Source organism: Thermobia domestica, chromosome 14 (assembly GCF_964235325.1).
Source record: "Thermobia domestica chromosome 14, izTheDome1.hap1.1, whole genome shotgun sequence".
Lineage (NCBI taxonomy): Eukaryota > Metazoa > Arthropoda > Insecta > Zygentoma > Lepismatidae > Thermobia > Thermobia domestica.
The window spans coordinates 110,793,443-110,811,916 of NC_137467.1; the positions used below are offsets into that span (position 1 = coordinate 110,793,443).

General features: G+C 35.1%; 1 protein-coding gene across 2 annotated transcripts in view; it reads left to right on the forward strand.

Annotated features, from left to right (window-relative positions):
* Positions 1–18,474, forward strand: part of LOC145670286 (uncharacterized) — a 46,953-nt gene that overhangs the window by 22,013 nt on the left and 6,466 nt on the right. The gene's annotated exons all lie outside the window — the stretch shown is intronic.

Below are 18,474 nucleotides of genomic sequence, written 5' to 3' on the forward strand. Positions count from 1 at the left end.
CATTACATGTCAGTACCGACACTTAGCCTTCGAAACAAACTAATTTATGCATTGAATTTAATATCCGGATTCTATAGATTTTAAATATGATAAAAATTTTTAACTCACCTATATCAGCCCGGTCTTGTTGATACGGTTGTCAAGGCGACCGCTACTTGTCAACCCGCATACGGTCGCCATCTTGCTTAACAGCAATTGCTCGATAGCGATTCAAATGCCCTCTTGTGGGAATAACCAGAAGGATCGCCATATCAGCAGTAATATAATGTAACAAATGAACGCCAAAGTGATTAACAAATGAATGAAATATAACAACACAACTACATCAGATATTCGGTAAACTTTTAAGCTAAAATTTAGTAGTATTTAGTTTTACTTATATTAATTGTTCTAAGAATACGGTATAGACTGTAAAGAAATTGTTACATGATTTGAAGTGAATCGGTACTTTACTGAGTTTAAGGAAAACAATAGAATTTTCGGATGAAATTTTCAGATGTGTTTACGTGCGTATTTCATGTTAAAAATTGAGTACATTTATACTTCTGTGCCATTCCTTGTACTAACAATAATGAAAACAAATTAACAATAACAAAACTGGACACAGTAATACTATACGAGAACCAACGTCAACCGGTAAATATTAAAATAGGGAGCCAACTTAAACAGAATGTAAACAACCGGTAATCGGTCTGTTACATTTTTCGCGGCGGCTTTAAGAAAAAAAATTTAACTACTTAAAACGTTAACATTTTAATTTTTAATTTTTTTTTCTTTTTTTTATTTTATTTTTATTTTTTTTCTAAAAATGCCATTCCCAGAAGGGTTGTATGGCGAGAACAAAATGTGTTGAATTTGGTGTTCATTACAATAAGTCTTGCACGTGTTCGAGAGGAACTGTGGGCCCTGGTCGGATATGATAAAATTTGGATAAGGGAAGAGGTAAAAATATTCCTTTTCTAGCGTCCGAACAATCTCAGCAGTTGTGGCAGTTCTTAAAGGTAAGTAACACAGAAACCGTGAATAGACATCAACAATTGAGAGGATGTAGAGGAATCCATAGCTACATGGTAATTTTCCCACGAGATCGATGCATAATTTGGAATGTGGCTTATCTGCCTCAATATGCAGATCCTCACGAGCGATGATTCTATTGGAGAACTTCGTTCGGGCACACAATTCGCAATTATTGACGAAATTTTAAAACGTACGTTTTTGTCCTTTCTAGAAAAACAATTCTTGAACTAATTTCAAACATTTACTAACACCAAAATGCCCCGTTTCATGAACTCTCCTAATCGTTCTCTCAATCAATAACTCTGGGATTACTAGCAGCCAACGTTTCGTTTTTAAATTTTGAATATATACCAAATTATTTACTAGACGAATTCGAGAGTCGACACTGTCTGACATTTTCGCTTTTAATTCATTACAGCACTTATCACCCGCTTGCATTTGCATCAACTCATTTACAGTGAACCACTCACTTTCATCATAACAAATAAAATTAACATGATACTCTTCAGGTTCGGCAGGGAGTTCTGGAGTATTGCGACTCAATATGTCGGCTATTTTATTGTCCACTCCCTTAATGTGCTCGAACCGAAGATCGAACCTCTGTAACTTTAACAAAATTTTCGTGGTTCGGGGATCTAAGTTCTGTAACGTAAAAGCGTATGTCACTGCGCTGTTGTCACAATGGACCGTAACTCTTCTACCTAAAATATAATACGAGAAATGTTCGCACAGAAACAATACTGCTAGCAACTCCAATTGGAAAATCGAATAGGAAACTTCATATAACTTTAATTTTCTACTTGCGTATCCGATAACGAGAAGTTCTCCAGTATCATCATACTGAGCCAGATAGCCGGCCAAATTTTCTAGCGACGCATCTGAAAATAAGTGAAACGGTTGGTCGAAATTAGGTTGACTGAGCGCTGGAGGCTCACTCAACAATTCCCTTAATTGTTGGAATCTATTCAGCAATTCCTCAGTTAGACAATATTTCTTGTCTTTCTTTAACAAATCGAAAAATGGCGCTGTTAGAGCGGCGAACTGAGGAATGAATTTTCTTCGCCAAGAAAGAATGCCTAAGAAGGACCTGAGTTTCTTCTTGGTTTTCGGTATCGGAAAGTACTTTATCGCTTCGTTGTGTTTGGGATTTGGCTTTAATTCCTTCACATTCACAATATGTCCCAAAAATAAAATTTCAGACTTGACGAACTGACATTTGTTGAAATTTAGCGCAAAATTTCCAAAGATTAGAATTTCGAAAAGTTGTTCCAAATAATAAAATGTTCGTTCAAGGTAGAACTAAAACATAACAAATTATAAAGAGAAGTGAACCTATCAATAATTCAGCCTTCATTCCTAACTATAAATACCGGTATACTAGAGGAAGACTATCTTCTTCCCGAAACCGCATTTTAAATATATACTGGGCACAGGTCAATCTTAACGGAACGAAAAGAAATTTAGAAAGTTTGCCAAATATTATAATTTAGGTATATCCAGTTCAGCTCCTATGCTCAGAATACATTTTATTTATACTTCGATTTGCTATACTTCCTTTTTCTTCCTTCAGAATAAAGTACGTCGATAATTCTTAAGGAAGGCAATACAAACTCACTTCATCTCGAAACGAATTCATTTACTTTCAAAATATTGTTTTGAGGAGAGAAGTTCAGTCGAGCTACCATCGCTTTCTTTTAATGACGCCTGCTCGATCTGTTTTCCCGAACTGAGACCAAATAGTTAACAAAATGGGAAACTTTATTATTATTATGGTTATCGTTATCAATCGATTCCTCTGGAACAGAAGAATATGGTGGATTCAACTAAAATATGACCGTAATCACTATTGGTACGGTTGAAGAAAACGAAGATATTATCACTGAACCCTAAAGGAATTAATTAACAGGTAGGTTTATATTGTTAAATTATATATTTCCGGTACCGCATACTATACTGGTACGTAAAAAAAATTCTGAATATTCAAAGTTAATTCTAACAATCCTTTCACTGAAAAAAAATTATTCTTTTCCGCGGATTTTGCCAAACAGGAAGAAATTTTTTTTTTAAGCTGAAATTATTATGCTCACTGATCAAAGGAACTTGACTCAACTTGCCACACTCCTTCACAAAATTTCAATTCTTAAGTTAGATAAGTCCACCAAAAGAGAAGTTTACATATCAAGATTCTAAATCCCCATTTTGTTAGTGCATATCTATATATAATCTTTTACCTCCTACGTTATTTATAAAACATCATGAACATAATTTAAACTAATAGAAACATAACAAAAGAAAAGAAAAACAAAGTTCAGGATTACAAGTTCAGTTGTAGGAGGAGCTAATACAGGCGGTGAGATCTTTGCCTGTCTCATTCTATGGAGTGCTTCTAGCCACTTCCTACAATATTTTCCAATCATCATATGTCTCCGCCACTGGCTAGAGCAATTTCCAACTAACCACTTAAACAGTTTCGATCTATTTACATTAACATTAATAAGCAGTATCAAGTTAGGTTTTCCTATCTCTTTTCTCCCTTTTCGAGATGTACTCATTCTTTTCTTAACAGCATCGAAGAAATTATCAACGTCATCACCACTCAGTATGTGAGTCTTTATCGTATCGACGATACTAGACTTCGCTACCCTATCATACTGCTTTCTTTCATAACCGACATACATAAGAGAGCTATCATTTACATCATCATGCATTACTGGGGTTTCATTTACCAAATATTTACTGACACGTATATGAAATCTACTACTACATACTAAATCTAAACCTAAATCTACATTTGCATCATCATAATAATCATCAGTCTCATCATTTAAATTATCCTTAGTAACATCTATATGAGACTTAAACTCAGGCGCTCCTAACGCAGCCATGTCATTTAAACTATTACTTATTTTATCTGATACACCACACAAATTATTTACTAATAGTGTATCCGTGTCTTCAATATTACTGTTTGTACATAAACCCCTAGCTCTTATGTCTAATTTATCATTAGCGGTTACAGTTTTAACTTCTTTTTCAGAAGTCAATGTTGATGACGTTACAGATGACAATTTAGATGCTACTTTATTTTCCAGTTCTTGCTTGACAGTGGATAAATCCGACTGCACACTGGAGAGAGACTCTTTAATCGTAACAATATCTACCTTTAAATCATTCGTATTAGCGTCCATTTTACGATTTAACTTGTTTATGTCAGATTTTAAATCATTCCTACGAGCATCCAATTTACCGTTCATGACAGACATTTCTGTTCGCAAGTCTGTAATGATATCAATCAACGTTTTAAGCAATGGTTCTCCATCACTTTCAGTTTCAGGTTCCTCAACGGGTTGCTCAATTTCTGTAGCTAACATCTGATCCAGCTTACAGTTGAAACAAACCCAATTATTATTCATGGTACGTAAAATTTCCTGTTCTTCCTCAGGAATGTTCAAACAACGGATGTGGAACCCTTGATCACACGTTTCACAGCGTATGGATACACTGTTACTAGAATTGTACTTATTGTCACAACATTTGAAATGTTCGGTAGAACCATCTACACTAAGACTTTCGTCACTCATTTTTGCATTAATTGGGTCACGCGTCTACCAACTTATCATCGTCATATCCACTCATTACTTTATCGACTCATTACTTTACATACTTATCTCAGTTTGGCACACAAAACAATAATTATAAAAATATATTAATACATAACCTTGGCTAAGGGTTGCCAATTATAACAACCCTTCAGCCTAGCTCTTATAATTAACACAAATTATCAAATAAACAAATATCCTAAAGCTGAGGTCGCCAATTATAACAAATTGTTTTCATTCATTGTGTTTTAACGCTAAAGTAAATACCATCTCAGGGTATTGGGAAAAAAAAATCAAGGTTATATTAGATTTAATGTTCAGGTTGCATTAGCTTTAGCAAAAGAGAAGGAAGACACAACGATAAAGTTATTATTTATCATCAGAAGTTTCCAGATTCTTGTTTTGTGGCCAACCAAGAATAAGAGTTAACATTGTTCAGCTTAATTAGTATATTACAAAAAAAATTTAGCAATGAGAAATGTATAAATTCGAGTTTATAGATTGTATTTGAAACCATAAAGTTAAATTTTTCGTGATTAGTTTATTCGTGCCATTTGTTAGCATTTACATCATAACAGGTAAAGAAAAAAAAATATTATTAAACATTTGCCTCCATCGTGGTATCTCCAAGATACTTTATCCACATTTTTATGAAATGATATTGCAATAGTGCTTTAACATATTTAGATTCTCAAACATGATTCTCAAACATATTCCATTAATACATATAGAACTCATTATCACTCAAAGAATTAACGATCCATCCCTTCTAATTAGGCGTTCATTGCTTATCATATTCCTGTCGTTCATCAAAACAACATGCAAATTATGCAGCCATAGGCAATATCATCGATACTACAACTCCATTTTCCATAATAAAAAAAAATGAGTAGCATCATGCATTACTTTACGTTAACCTATGCATCCTTCGCATAATACATTTAATATGAAAGCACTACTATTAATGAAAGTGATATATTTACAAATGTCTAGCGAGAACGAAAAAAAAAATCTACATATACTCGACAGGGTCCACTTACTGAAACGCCTTTTTTTAAAAAAAAAATATTATCATTTTTAACTTATCTTTTTTTACAACTAATTAAACTTAGAGGGATGGATACACAGAAGAGCGAAGCAAGTTGAGACATATTTTAATGTTATCGGTTTCGATGAGGCAAAATATATGTTCGACAAGCAGCACGCAACTGCAATCATGGCACGTTCAGAGTACTATAACAAAACAATGTCGCACGAAATGGTAATTCTAGAACTAATAATAATATTAAATCCGTAGGTACACTATGAAAGGGCACATGACAACACATCAAAAGGCACGCTCAAAATATAATTTAATTTACGGATTTTATACGTACTGAGCATATCGAAACACGTGACAAAATAATATCAAAGGGACACACGACAGAATATAAAACACACGTTCAAAATACAATTTTACCGGCTTTACACGTGTAAAACTGGAAATTTTACTAAATGAGAATGTATCACAAGGTAATATCACAGAACACAAAACTAAATATGGCAATCACGTATACAAAACACATCACAAATTAATATCAGAGGGACACACGGCAAAACATAGAAAAGTACGCTTGACTTACAATTGTTACCGGCTCTACACGTAAGAAATGGAAATCTTATCTAACCTACACGCATGTATTACAAATACGACTAAAAGGGACACATTAATATAATAGGGCACTCTCAAAGAAATTTCATCATAATGTTTACAATTGACGTACACCACGGAGCAATCTTAAATCAAATGACAAGGATTACAAAGCACGATATATAAAAGGCACATATTAAATTTAGAAACACGGATACACAAAAAAAACTCCTAACCTAACCTACATAAATACTATGGATCCCACATTCACAATTTAGACCTAACCTAACCTACAACAAATATTTCACGAAATAAAACATCATTATGGCATATAATTCAGCAAAGGTGTTTAACATAACCCTATCTAACCTAGACATTTGAAATTCTCAGGGTACATTGTTATCGAAAGGTGCGCATAAAGTAAAGTATTACCCTAATATCAACATACACATTTTCAAATTCACGTAGAGACACACATAAGATTTAGTAATTCAATTATACATGCTTGTATATGAGTGGACGACGACGATAAGTTTAGAGACGCGTAACGCTTTCTGATTTAACTAGACATAGTAATCTCGACGGACTCCATGACTGAACAAGGAAAATAAAGAATTGACATTACCAGTTCAAGAGTTTCCACAGGTTACGTAAGTCCAACCTTCAAGTCCACAAGGTGGTGTTTCATCTACCTGCTTCTTAAAATCCAAATTTGATGTCACCGGAGCACTGGTTCGAGTTCCTACTATTGTAGGATTTCGTTCCTGTAACCCGTTGTCGTCAACTTTGGAAACTACATCCCCTTTCCATCACTCTATCTCATCCGTAATGGCGGAGATCGCACTTGGCGGCCTTTGGCCTAAAGGTATTTAAATTAATTTCGAAGTCAGGCTCCTCGATTTTTTTTCTTTCCTTTCTATTTATCCAGGTTGACCAAAATATTAAAATTTAAACAAGGTTGACTTCCAAAACTGCTTTAGTTATCGAATTTTCCGAAATTTAAAGGAGCCTAACTCAGACCGCCTTCTGTATCCTTTACATCATGGTGGTGAACTACGTCATTTTTCTCACAATACCAGACCTTTATAAACGTGTTTTCGATACTAGATATCTGACTACGATTGAAATAATATTTATAGCCATTACATGTCAGTACCGACACTTAGCTTTCGAAACAAAACTAATTTATGCATTGAATTTAATATCCGGATTCTATAGATTTTAAATATGATAAAAATTTTTAACTCACCTATATCAGCCCGGTCTTGTTGATACGGTTGTCAAGGCGACCGCTACTTGTCAACCCGCATACGGTCGCCATCTTGCTTAACAGCAATTGCTCGATAGCGATTCAAATGCCCTCTTGTGGGAATAACCAGAAGGATCGCCATATCAGCAGTAATATAATGTAACAAATGAACGCCAAAGTGATTAACAAATGAATGAAATATAACAACACAACTACATCAGATATTCGGTAAACTTTTAAGCTAAAATTTAGTAGTATTTAGTTTTACTTATATTAATTGTTCTAAGAATACGGTATAGACTGTAAAGAAATTGTTACATGATTTGAAGTGAATCGGTACTTTACTGAGTTTAAGGAAAACAATAGAATTTTCGGATGAAATTTTCAGATGTGTTTACGTGCGTATTTCATGTTAAAAATTGAGTACATTTATACTTCTGTGCCATTCCTTGTACTAACAATAATGAAAACAAATTAACAATAACAAAACTGGGCACAGTAATACTATACGAGAACCAACGTCAACCGGTAAATATTAAAATACGGGAGCCAACTTAAACAGAATGTAAACAACCGGTAATCGGTCTGTTACAACCTTAGTGTTTTAAAGTGTTTTTTTTTTCGGGCTGGGACCACTTGGGCAAACCCTGTTTTAAACGATTCTGTTTTTATTTCTTTAAATCCTTTTTTTTCAGTATAAGAAAACTGCAACGCTAAGCAATCGCTGCAAACTTTCCTCATTATGTTAAGCCCATGTGTTTTGAAGTCCGTGCCTCCTTGTGATACCAGAATTCGTAGCTGAAAAAAATGTAGGCGTGTGTCAAAGTCATCTACTTAAAATTACATTCAATCTTTCGAATGGAAAATAAGATGTCATAACATTTGAGGTAAATACCTAACAAATAAAACCATCGTACCCAAAAGTGAACACATGAAAAAGAAAGTAAAACAAAATTAATCGCAGCACAGAAGTACATGATACTACAGTACATGAAGACCACGTTTCACAGGTTAGGAGAAGAAGAAAACACTCAAATCGTCCTGATTGACGTTCCGGATTAAGAGCTATGGAGCCCGGAAAAATTTTCCCGCCAGTTTAAATGCATTGGATAGCTATATGAAATGTTCCTGACGTGCAATCCAGTCTTCAAACTGTTCATGATTTATGTGAGAGGACGTTATAAAGGGCAACAAGAAGAAAATGAGACCAAAATTGTCCGGATTGGCTTTCCGGATAAAGCCATTCGTGAAACTGGTTATAACTTCGTTGTAGCTTTTTTTGTGCTATTAATATACTGCTTGTTTTAAAGTGATTTCGGATACATTAAGCTGTTAACTTAATAATGATTTATTTTCTATGTATTATGGCTATTTGTGGGTTATTTTAAAACAAATTTGTGCTAAGAACGATGTAGCTACAAGGTTTTAACGCAGTCGATATTTTGTTTACAGAGAATTCCTTGTTTTAAGAAATTAATTGCAATGCGAATGAATATATTTTATCTAATTACGCCATTAACACGAAAATTATTAGAATCGGACTTCCTGTTACGCCGCTGTCTTGAATCCAAAAGGGCGGGAAAACATTAAATAAGAATGCATAGACTAACAGCTGGAGTGGATACCGTAACATTTCGAAAATGTCAAAAATCAACATATTGAATCAATATCGTGATTTGAATTTGATTTGGATGTATCATATAAAATTGAGCTACGGAATTTTCAAAAAGTCACCATCTTGATTTTAATATCAAGCCACCCTTAACACCAATTTTCAAGTGTAAGTACGTTTCTTGCTGTTATCTCTAGTAAGCTCTTAAAGTTTCAAACAGGTAAACAATACTTCAACCACAACATCGATCTTCCATTAGAAAAAAGAGCTCGTACCAGCTATACAAATAATTTTGTTGATCGAATTTTGAATACGAAGTTACGGAAATCAGTGCGCACAGAGGGCTACAGTTAATGATATATTTTAGACTACACTCTTGTAAACCACCAATGTTTTGTAGTTACTGTGGCCTACGCCTATGACGACATTTACTGGTGATGGAACTTATGAGACCCCTGGGAAATTCGCAAAGAATGTAAGAATATTCGATATGATACGATATTTTTTAGTATTCGAAACAAGAAACAATACAAATTTGAACTTTACTACGTTCGAAAACGAGCAAAATTTATAACCATCAGATATATAATTATTGAACTTTGGTTTCCAACGTTACCTCCCCCGTGACCTTTAAATACGCCACGGTGGCTCAGTCGTAGAATGTTCACCTCTGGTGCGTGGGGTACCAGGTTCCATCCCAGCTTGCGCCAAGTGGGCTTCGTGGTGAACAAACACCGTGTGCGTGGGTTTTCTCGATGTTCTCCCGTCATACTACTTTCTTCATTCCACCATTTCATTCATCATTATCACAGTCTCATTTAGCCTACACGGCATAACCACGGGACGTAAAACTAAATATTTCATTTCATTTTAAATATCCCCCGGATTTTTTTTCTGAAACACTGCCTACCCACCATCACGCATCATCAACATTTAGGCCTTTCAAACACTCTATTTCACCTAAAGGCCTTCTATTACACTTTTGATGGATAAGATGGAAGTGCTTTACGATGGTTAAAATAACTGAAAAAACATAAATGAAATCTTTAAGTTGTACGTCCCACGTTTATGCCGGTTAGACTAAAGGAGACGGTGATGAGAGATGAGTGAAATGGTGGAACGAAGAATGTGAGAGGAAACGGGAGAACCCCGAGAAAACTCACGAGCTCCCACAGTCCACACGGCGCGAGCTGGATCGAACCACGGACCCCAAGCACCAGAGGTGAACACTATCACTGAGCCACCGCGTCACTCGATAAAATAACTGAGTGCATATGAAAGATGACTATTAGATGTTATTTTCCACAGGCGCGGCGGTGTACTTCAGCACATTGTACAAAAGCTGTATATTATGTTTTTATGTGGAGTATGAAACCATGAAAAGTTCTTTTCAGATTCATATCTTTGCCAAAACCCATTTAGTTTCACTACCCTCGCTACGCATATACCCACGATCATTGACGCGCCTAATTCATACGGACGTACCCCGCGCTGGCACACCAGCATTGCACCGCCCTGGCTCGGTTAGATAGCACTCGTGCTTTTTGTGGCCATTTAGCACAGGCTGGTTGTGTTTTTGGACTGTAGTTCTTATGTCATACACCACGAAGGCGTATTTATATGGAAATCGAAAAAGAATCGTAACTTTTCAACAATTACTTCTGGTGGCATTCTTGAATTGTATCTATTCATAGTGAGATATTTTCAAATATAACCTAGCGAAACCTTTTAGGACAATATGAAGGAAATCAATGAAAGTATCAATTTTTCAACAATTATTTCGTGTGGTGTGCCAAAAGTAAACCTGCACGTCACTTTGTGCATTAAATCATTGTTTTCACATCATGTTAAGTTCTTCACACAGAAAGTAATCAATTCTACTTCTAAATGTTCTAAAGGTAAGTAAAATAAAGAGTAAAGTATTTGCATCCAATAAACCTTTCGCGCTATCAGATTGAAAAGTCCGACTCGATTCACTAACAAGCGCAACAGAAACATCGTATAATTCACATCTACTCCTGTAACATTTTTATTTTGTACAAAATAAAAGAATATTCAACTATTACTGTGCACTTACCAGTTTGTACAGCACTCACACGCCAGAGTACACAACAGAAACAAAACAAACATTCGACGTCTCTTTCGTGAAACTGCCAAGCGCAGTGAATTGTGGGAAGGTAGCTTGAAGACAATTTGCAAAAAGTTTGCAGTTGCAAATTGTTGAAACGAAACTACATCTGTATATGATTTCCTGAATGAAATTTGCTTTATCATAAAACTTGAAAATAATATTTAATTTGCTAAGACATTCCAAGTTTGAATTGAACCTGTCAAGCGCACTAGATATGTGGAAGCAAATTTTCTGAAAAATGCCAAATGTTTGCTGTTGCCAAGTTTTGAAACTACATTTGTATGAAATTGTTGCATTAAATTTAGTCTTTCATAAAAAAATTCAAATGATATTTAATTTGCCTCAAACATTCCAAGTTTGCATTGCATTTTCCGCAAATACAAAATGAAAACTTTCACCTTATTTGGTATGACGAACAATAGGCAAGTTTACGGAAAACTTCTGTGCTATCGGGAAATTCGTCAGTAGTCATAAAATTGATTGAATTCATATATAGAAACATTAAAAAGTGAAAGATCGTTTAAAGAATCTGAAAATTTTCATGGCTCAGACAATTTTCAGTACGATGTAGATACTAGTGGAAAAATTTTTCGTGAATCGAAAAATTGTCTGTCCTGAACAGTGATAAAAGTTTTCCGATTCATAATAACATACTCCACTTATTCCTACATCGTTGTTTAGTCAAGATGTGAGGTGGAAAATTTTCTTCTATATTTTTCCGTAAAATTTTCCGTTCTTAACAAATATCAGTGATTAAGTAACAATTCGTCAGTATTCATAAAATGATTGAATTCATATATAGAAACGTCAAAAAGTGAAAGATCGTTTAAAGAATCTGAAAATTTTCCGGAAAATTTTCCGATTCATAATACCGGTAACATACTCCACTTATTCCTACATCGTTGTTTAGCCAAGATGTGAGGTGGAAAATTTTCTTCTATATTTTTCCGGAAAATTTTCCGTTCTTAACAAATATCAGTGATTAAGTAACATTTCGTCAGTATTCATAAATTGATTGAATTCATATATAGAAACGTTAAAAAGTGAAAGATCGTTTAAAGAATCTGAAAATTTTCATGGCTCAGACAATTTTCAGTACGATGTAGGAACTAGTGGAACAATTTTTCGTGAATCGAAAAATTGTCTGTCCTGAACAGTGATGAAAATTTTCCGGAAAATTTTCCGATTCATAATAACATACTCCACTTATTCCTACATCGTTGTTTAGTCAAGATGTGAGGTGGAAAATTTTCTTCTATATTTTTCCGGAAAATTTTCCGTTCTTAACAAATATCAGTGATTAAGTAACAATTCGTCAGTATTCATAAAATGATTGAATTCATATATAGAAACGTCAAAAAGTGAAAGATCGTTTAAAGAATCTGAAAATTTTCCGATTCATAATAACATACTCCACTTATTCCTACATCGTTGTTTAGTCAAGATGTGAGGTGGAAAATTTTCTTCTATATTTTTCCGGAAAATTTTCCGTTCTTAAGAAATATCAGTGATTAAGTAACAATTCGTCAGTATTCATAAAATTGATTGAATTCATATATAGAAACGTTAAAAAGTGAAAGATCGTTTAAAGAATCTGAAAATTTTCATGGCTCAGACAATTTTCACTACGATGTAGGAACTAGTGGAACAATTTTTCGTGAATCGAAAAATTGTCTGTACTTTACAGTCATGAAGATTTTCCGATTCATAATAACATACTCCACTTATTCCAACATCGTTGTTTCGTCGAGATGTGAGCTGGAAAATTTTCTTCTATATTTTTCCGGAAAATTTTCCGTTCTTAACAAATATCAGTGATTAAGTAACAATTCGCCAATATTCATAAAATTGATTGAATTCATATATAGAAACGTTGAAAAGTGAAAGATCGTTTAAAGAATTTGAAAATTTTCATGGCTCAGACAATTTTCAGTACTATGTAGGAACTAGTGAAACAATTTTTCATGAATCGAAAAATTGTCTATCCTACAGTGATGAAAATTTTCCGATTCATAAAAACATACTCCACTTATTCCTACATCGTTGTTTAGTTGAGATATTTGATGGAAAAATTTCTTCTATATTTTTCCGGAAAATTTTCCGTTAACAAATATCAGTGGGAACAAGTGGAACAATTTTTCATGAATCGAAAGAATAAGTGGAGTATGTTTTTATGAACTGGAAAATATTCATGACTTTTAATAAATTGAAATTTTAAATAATAGAATGGGATATTTGTACTCTACGAACTCGATGTATGTTCTCTGCACTTTGCATACACACACACACACACACATACATACTGAGAGAGAGAGAGGGAGAGAGTAGTTGAATTGAGTTGATTTTGAGTTTAACGTCCCTTTCAGCAACGAGACTATATAAAACGGTACCAACTGATTAGCGTGGAATCCGAACTACATGAGCTCCCGCTGGGAATTAAAGCCAGGTTTTCCATGCCAAAGCAACGAAGGAGCTGGCAGAGCAAGAGAGAGAGAGAAACACTGTAAAATTTTATTTCCCAACTTGAAATAGAAAATTTTCCGGTTCCCGAAAGCTAATTGAAAAATTATAATTTGTTGCTGACTAACTTTCCTCTACTGAAATTCAACTTTGTAGCTCTATGTGCAGTTAAATATAGTGGAAAGTTTTCCACCTAACGTCACTATACATAATATCCAAAATTGTCTGGCCTATGAAAAGTGTTTTCCACTTGTTTCTACATCGTGATGAAAATTCTCCGATCTATGAAAATTCCTTTCACTTGTTTCTACAGAGCAATAAAACTTTCTGATTCACAAAAAAGTTGTTTTACTTTTGCTTCAAATGATGAAAACTTTCCGACTCATAAAAAGTTCTACAATTTTTCCATATAAGGCAGAAAATATTTCGATTCATGAACAATTGTTTAACTTGTTCCTTCATAGTACTCAATTGTCTGAGCAATGAAAATTTTCAAATTTTTAAAACGATCTTTCACTTTTTTTAACATTTCTAAACATGAACTCAATCAATTTCATGATTGCTGAGGAATTGTTACTTAATCACTGATATTTGTTAAGAACGGAAAATTTTCCGGAAAAATATAGAAGAAAATTTTCCACCTCCAATCTCGACTAAACAACGATGTAGGAATAAGTGGAATATGTTATTATGAATCGAAAAATTTCCCGGAAAATTTTCATCACTGTTCAGGACAGACAATTTTTCGATTCTTGAAAAATTGTTCCACTAGTTCCTACATCGTACTGAAAATTGTCTGAGCCATGAAAATTTTCAGATTCTTTAAACGATCTTTCACTTTTTTACATTTCTATACATGAATTCAATCAATTTCATGATTGCTGAGGAATTGTTAATTGATTTTTGTAATTTTTTTAAAACGGCAAATTTTCCGGAAAATTATAGCGGAAAATTTTCCACCTCACATCACTAGTTCTCACTTATGAGAGATATTTGTGTTGGATTACCGGCAGCAATGCATGTACCTTAATTCATTATGTGCTAAACTGTACGTAGATATGAGATATTCTCATGATGATCACCGATGGTTAAACTAAATAACATTTCAACAATAACTAATGGTGTTCATATTAGTTTTATACTTTTTTTTATGGCAGAGCTTTTTCTTCATCTAATTGCAGAAATGAATAAGATTTGCATTGAAAAATAATATAGAAATACCTTCTTACCCTTAAACGGTATTCGATCTGTGAGAAAAATGTACAGGGCTTGATTAAGCTAGCCAGGATCATAATACTGTGCGTTCCTTATACCAAGTACAGAATAAAACCCTTGTTGAGATTAGCAAATATACTAGTTGAGTGTGTCAACATTTCTACTGCTTCGCCTATAAGCTTTCTGAGAGATCTCTTTTTGGAATATTTTCTACATATATATTTAGTAAGCATCAATGAGAGTGATTATGAATTACGTTGGGAGCCAAATGGCTAACATGCATACCTTCGTAATTTCGGATTCGATTTCCAGTTTAATTTTAGATATCCATGATAATCCTGCATCGTGAGAGAATTGGGACAATGTATATAGAGTATTACAGGTAGCACATTTTCTGCTATCGAGAGAAAAAAATACCCAGAATTCTTGCGCGACGTGACGTCACGTGGAAGAGAGCACGAAACAAACACATTGTAGGGAATACAGTAAGCGGTGTCGATGCGTGAAATTTTTAAAGAATGGGTAATTATTGAGACAAAAATGAATAAAAATAACTTTGTTGTTGCTCCATGTCCGAATAGAGAAAGAAAGACTCTATGTATTAAATAGCACCCCTTTCCTAAAATGTTGTTAATACAACGACAGTGAGAGCTCCTCCGTGGCTAAGCGGTTAGCGTACGCGCATTTGGCGCGGGAGTCCCGGGTTCGATTCCCGGCGGGAGCTCATGTGGTTCGGATTCCACGTTAATCAGTAGGTCCACGTCTCATATAGCCTCGCTGCTGAAAGGGACGCTAAACTAAAATCAACCCAACATCAACAACGACAGTGAGTTTCTCGGTGTAAACGCGCAGGCAGAATCGATGTAAACAATGCTAATATATATTCTATTCATTTCTTATGAGACAGACTTACAAGTTTATGAGACAGACTTACAACACGAACTTCATAAGCCACCTGTAAGAAAAAAAGTTCTGCCTTCATGCAATTTCTTCTCTGCATATATGGAAATTTTAAGAACGAACAGACAGGGGCGTCATTTGGGGGAGCAGGAGGGAGCAATTGCCCCCCAAGAGTTTGAGTAATACATATACTTTAATCGATTGTCTACTAATATACTAGTACAACACGTGAAAATCTTATGTTGCTGGTGCTCTTGCCCCCCCCCCCCTCAAGCGAAGTCTGAAATTACACTCCTGCGAACAGAAGTAAAAGGTTAAGAGAAAATAATTTATTTTTCAAACATATGAAGTTGAAGAACTTGAAAGAAATTTAAATAACTAGTGTCATGGATGCAGATTCTGTTGGACGAGCAAAAATGTTAGAAAAGAGGATTTGCCCATTTTGTCCCCATAACTTGGGGAAGCCAAAAAAATAATTGAGACAAACCTGATTGGCTGCTCTCTTTTCCGCCAGCAATGCTCGCTCAAAATTAGGTTTTCCGTATGCCATTATGTAGTGTTCATTGCGTTTATTCTTATTTAAATATTCGCTTTAACGTTTATAATGGTTACATGTGCAGCTTATGGGTTCGTGTTCGTTACCTTCAATGGAACTTGCGTTCTTATTTCCGTTGAGGCTCGTGCTCACTTGGGCTAGGAGTCATCCTCCAATAAGGATCACACTCAGGGTGGGATCCAGGATTTTCTGAGCGGGGGTGCACCAATAATTACCAAACTAACCAATCACACTCTGAAACTCTTCAAAGTGACATGTGACAATATTCTTTACTCTTGACAACGCTGATACATAGAACGAAGGAGGGGAGTATTTTAAAGAAGGTCGCATGTTTTCTGTCCTATTTGACAAATGTTATATTGTTTTGCTTGGTGAATCCTTTTCCTCAACCTTCAGAAAATCGACTTAATGTATTGCTTTTGCAAAGCTCTGCTTTCTCTTAACCCCCAAACGGAAAAACAATGGCAGAAAGTTTCGAAAAATATTGCCATTTTCATTGCTAGCTTCTCATTTTAGATAGTTATATTTACAACGAAGGGGGTGCACGTGCACCGGTGCACCCCCTTAAATCCGGCCCTGATCACACTCACTAGACTGCTGGGAGCTCGTGCTTACTAATTTCATTAGAGGTGGGGGCGCGGTGGCTCAGTGGTAGAGCGTTTACCTCCGGTGCTTGGGGTCCCTGGTTCGATCCCAGTTCGCGCCGTGTGGACCTTGTGGAGGACAAACACCGTGCTCGTTTTCTCGGGGTTCTCCCGGTTCCTCCCACCTTCTTCATTCCACCATTTCATTCATTTCTTATAAACAGCGTTTCCTTTAGTCTAACCGGCATAATCGTGGGACGTAAAACTTAAAGATTTCATTTCATTGGGGTACATGTTTATTGGTTTTGGGCTCACTATACTCAATAAAGCTCGGGCTTACTAATCTGAACTAGAGTAAGGGTCACTACCATTAATGACCTCGTGCTCAATGACGTCAGTGGGGCTTGCAATGAGTTTATTACTTTCAGTGGAGAATGCGTTCACTATTCTCGTTAAGGCTCGCTCTTACACAAGCTCGGGCTCATATCCTTCAATGAGGCTCGCGCTTACTCGGTCTCGGTCTCACATCCTTCAGTGAGGCAGTTAAATTATGTCTTAACTAAGAAAGATCGCTAAGAAAAATTGAATAGTGCCATTTCCAATATATATATATATATATATATATATATATATTGTGGATAGATCCGATAATTAGTCAATTTTTAGTATCATTTTATTGTTATTGTTTTAAAAGTTAATCTGATTCGAAATCTTAATAAAATAGAGTTATGTTGTGTTTAATCACGAATCAGAAAAAGTAAACATTGTCATGTAGTAAGAAATTACGCATGACGTTTGTTATTGTTTATATGTCGTCTAGACATAATGTGTACATTATGATGAAAAGACAGAATTTAAGAAAAGAGCGTGTAAGCTCTATGTTGTTGTAAAATATTTGTGTATTCAGCTTTGTTCACAAATACACAATTTCGGATATGACATAATATGCAGATTAGCATAAATAAACTGTCTGAGAATTTTGGACATGGCACAACAATGGAGAAACGAAAGTTTCTAACAGCTAGGACATTTTGACGTCATTCCAAAGTTGAGGGAACACATTCCATCGTCTGGAAGATGGAATAAAAAGCTATTCTTTGTTGCATTGAGAGGGAGTATGGAGGTAGTAGTTTGGAGGAAGTTTGGATAGAGCGGTTGAAGCGTGAACATCCTAAGAAGAAGCTGAACGAGGTTTCACGATACCTCGGTCGCAGGTTCGAGACCAGACAACATCCAGTTGTCGGTTGACAGCTGGACACCAGACATCAAGTATCCAGTTCAATCATCGCCCATGGTTTTAACAACAGGATTACCAAGTATGTCATCGGCTGTGTTGTGGCCTATGTTAAATTCTCAGAAGTTTGTAGGTTCTGCGACTGAGAGTGTTATGTCATATTCAAACACATAACCATCACACATCACACTTAAACTAGTTAATCAGAATATAGTTGTTATTAAAAAGATATTTGATTTCACTCATTTATGAAAATTATATTTGCATTCGGGATATTTCATTATTTT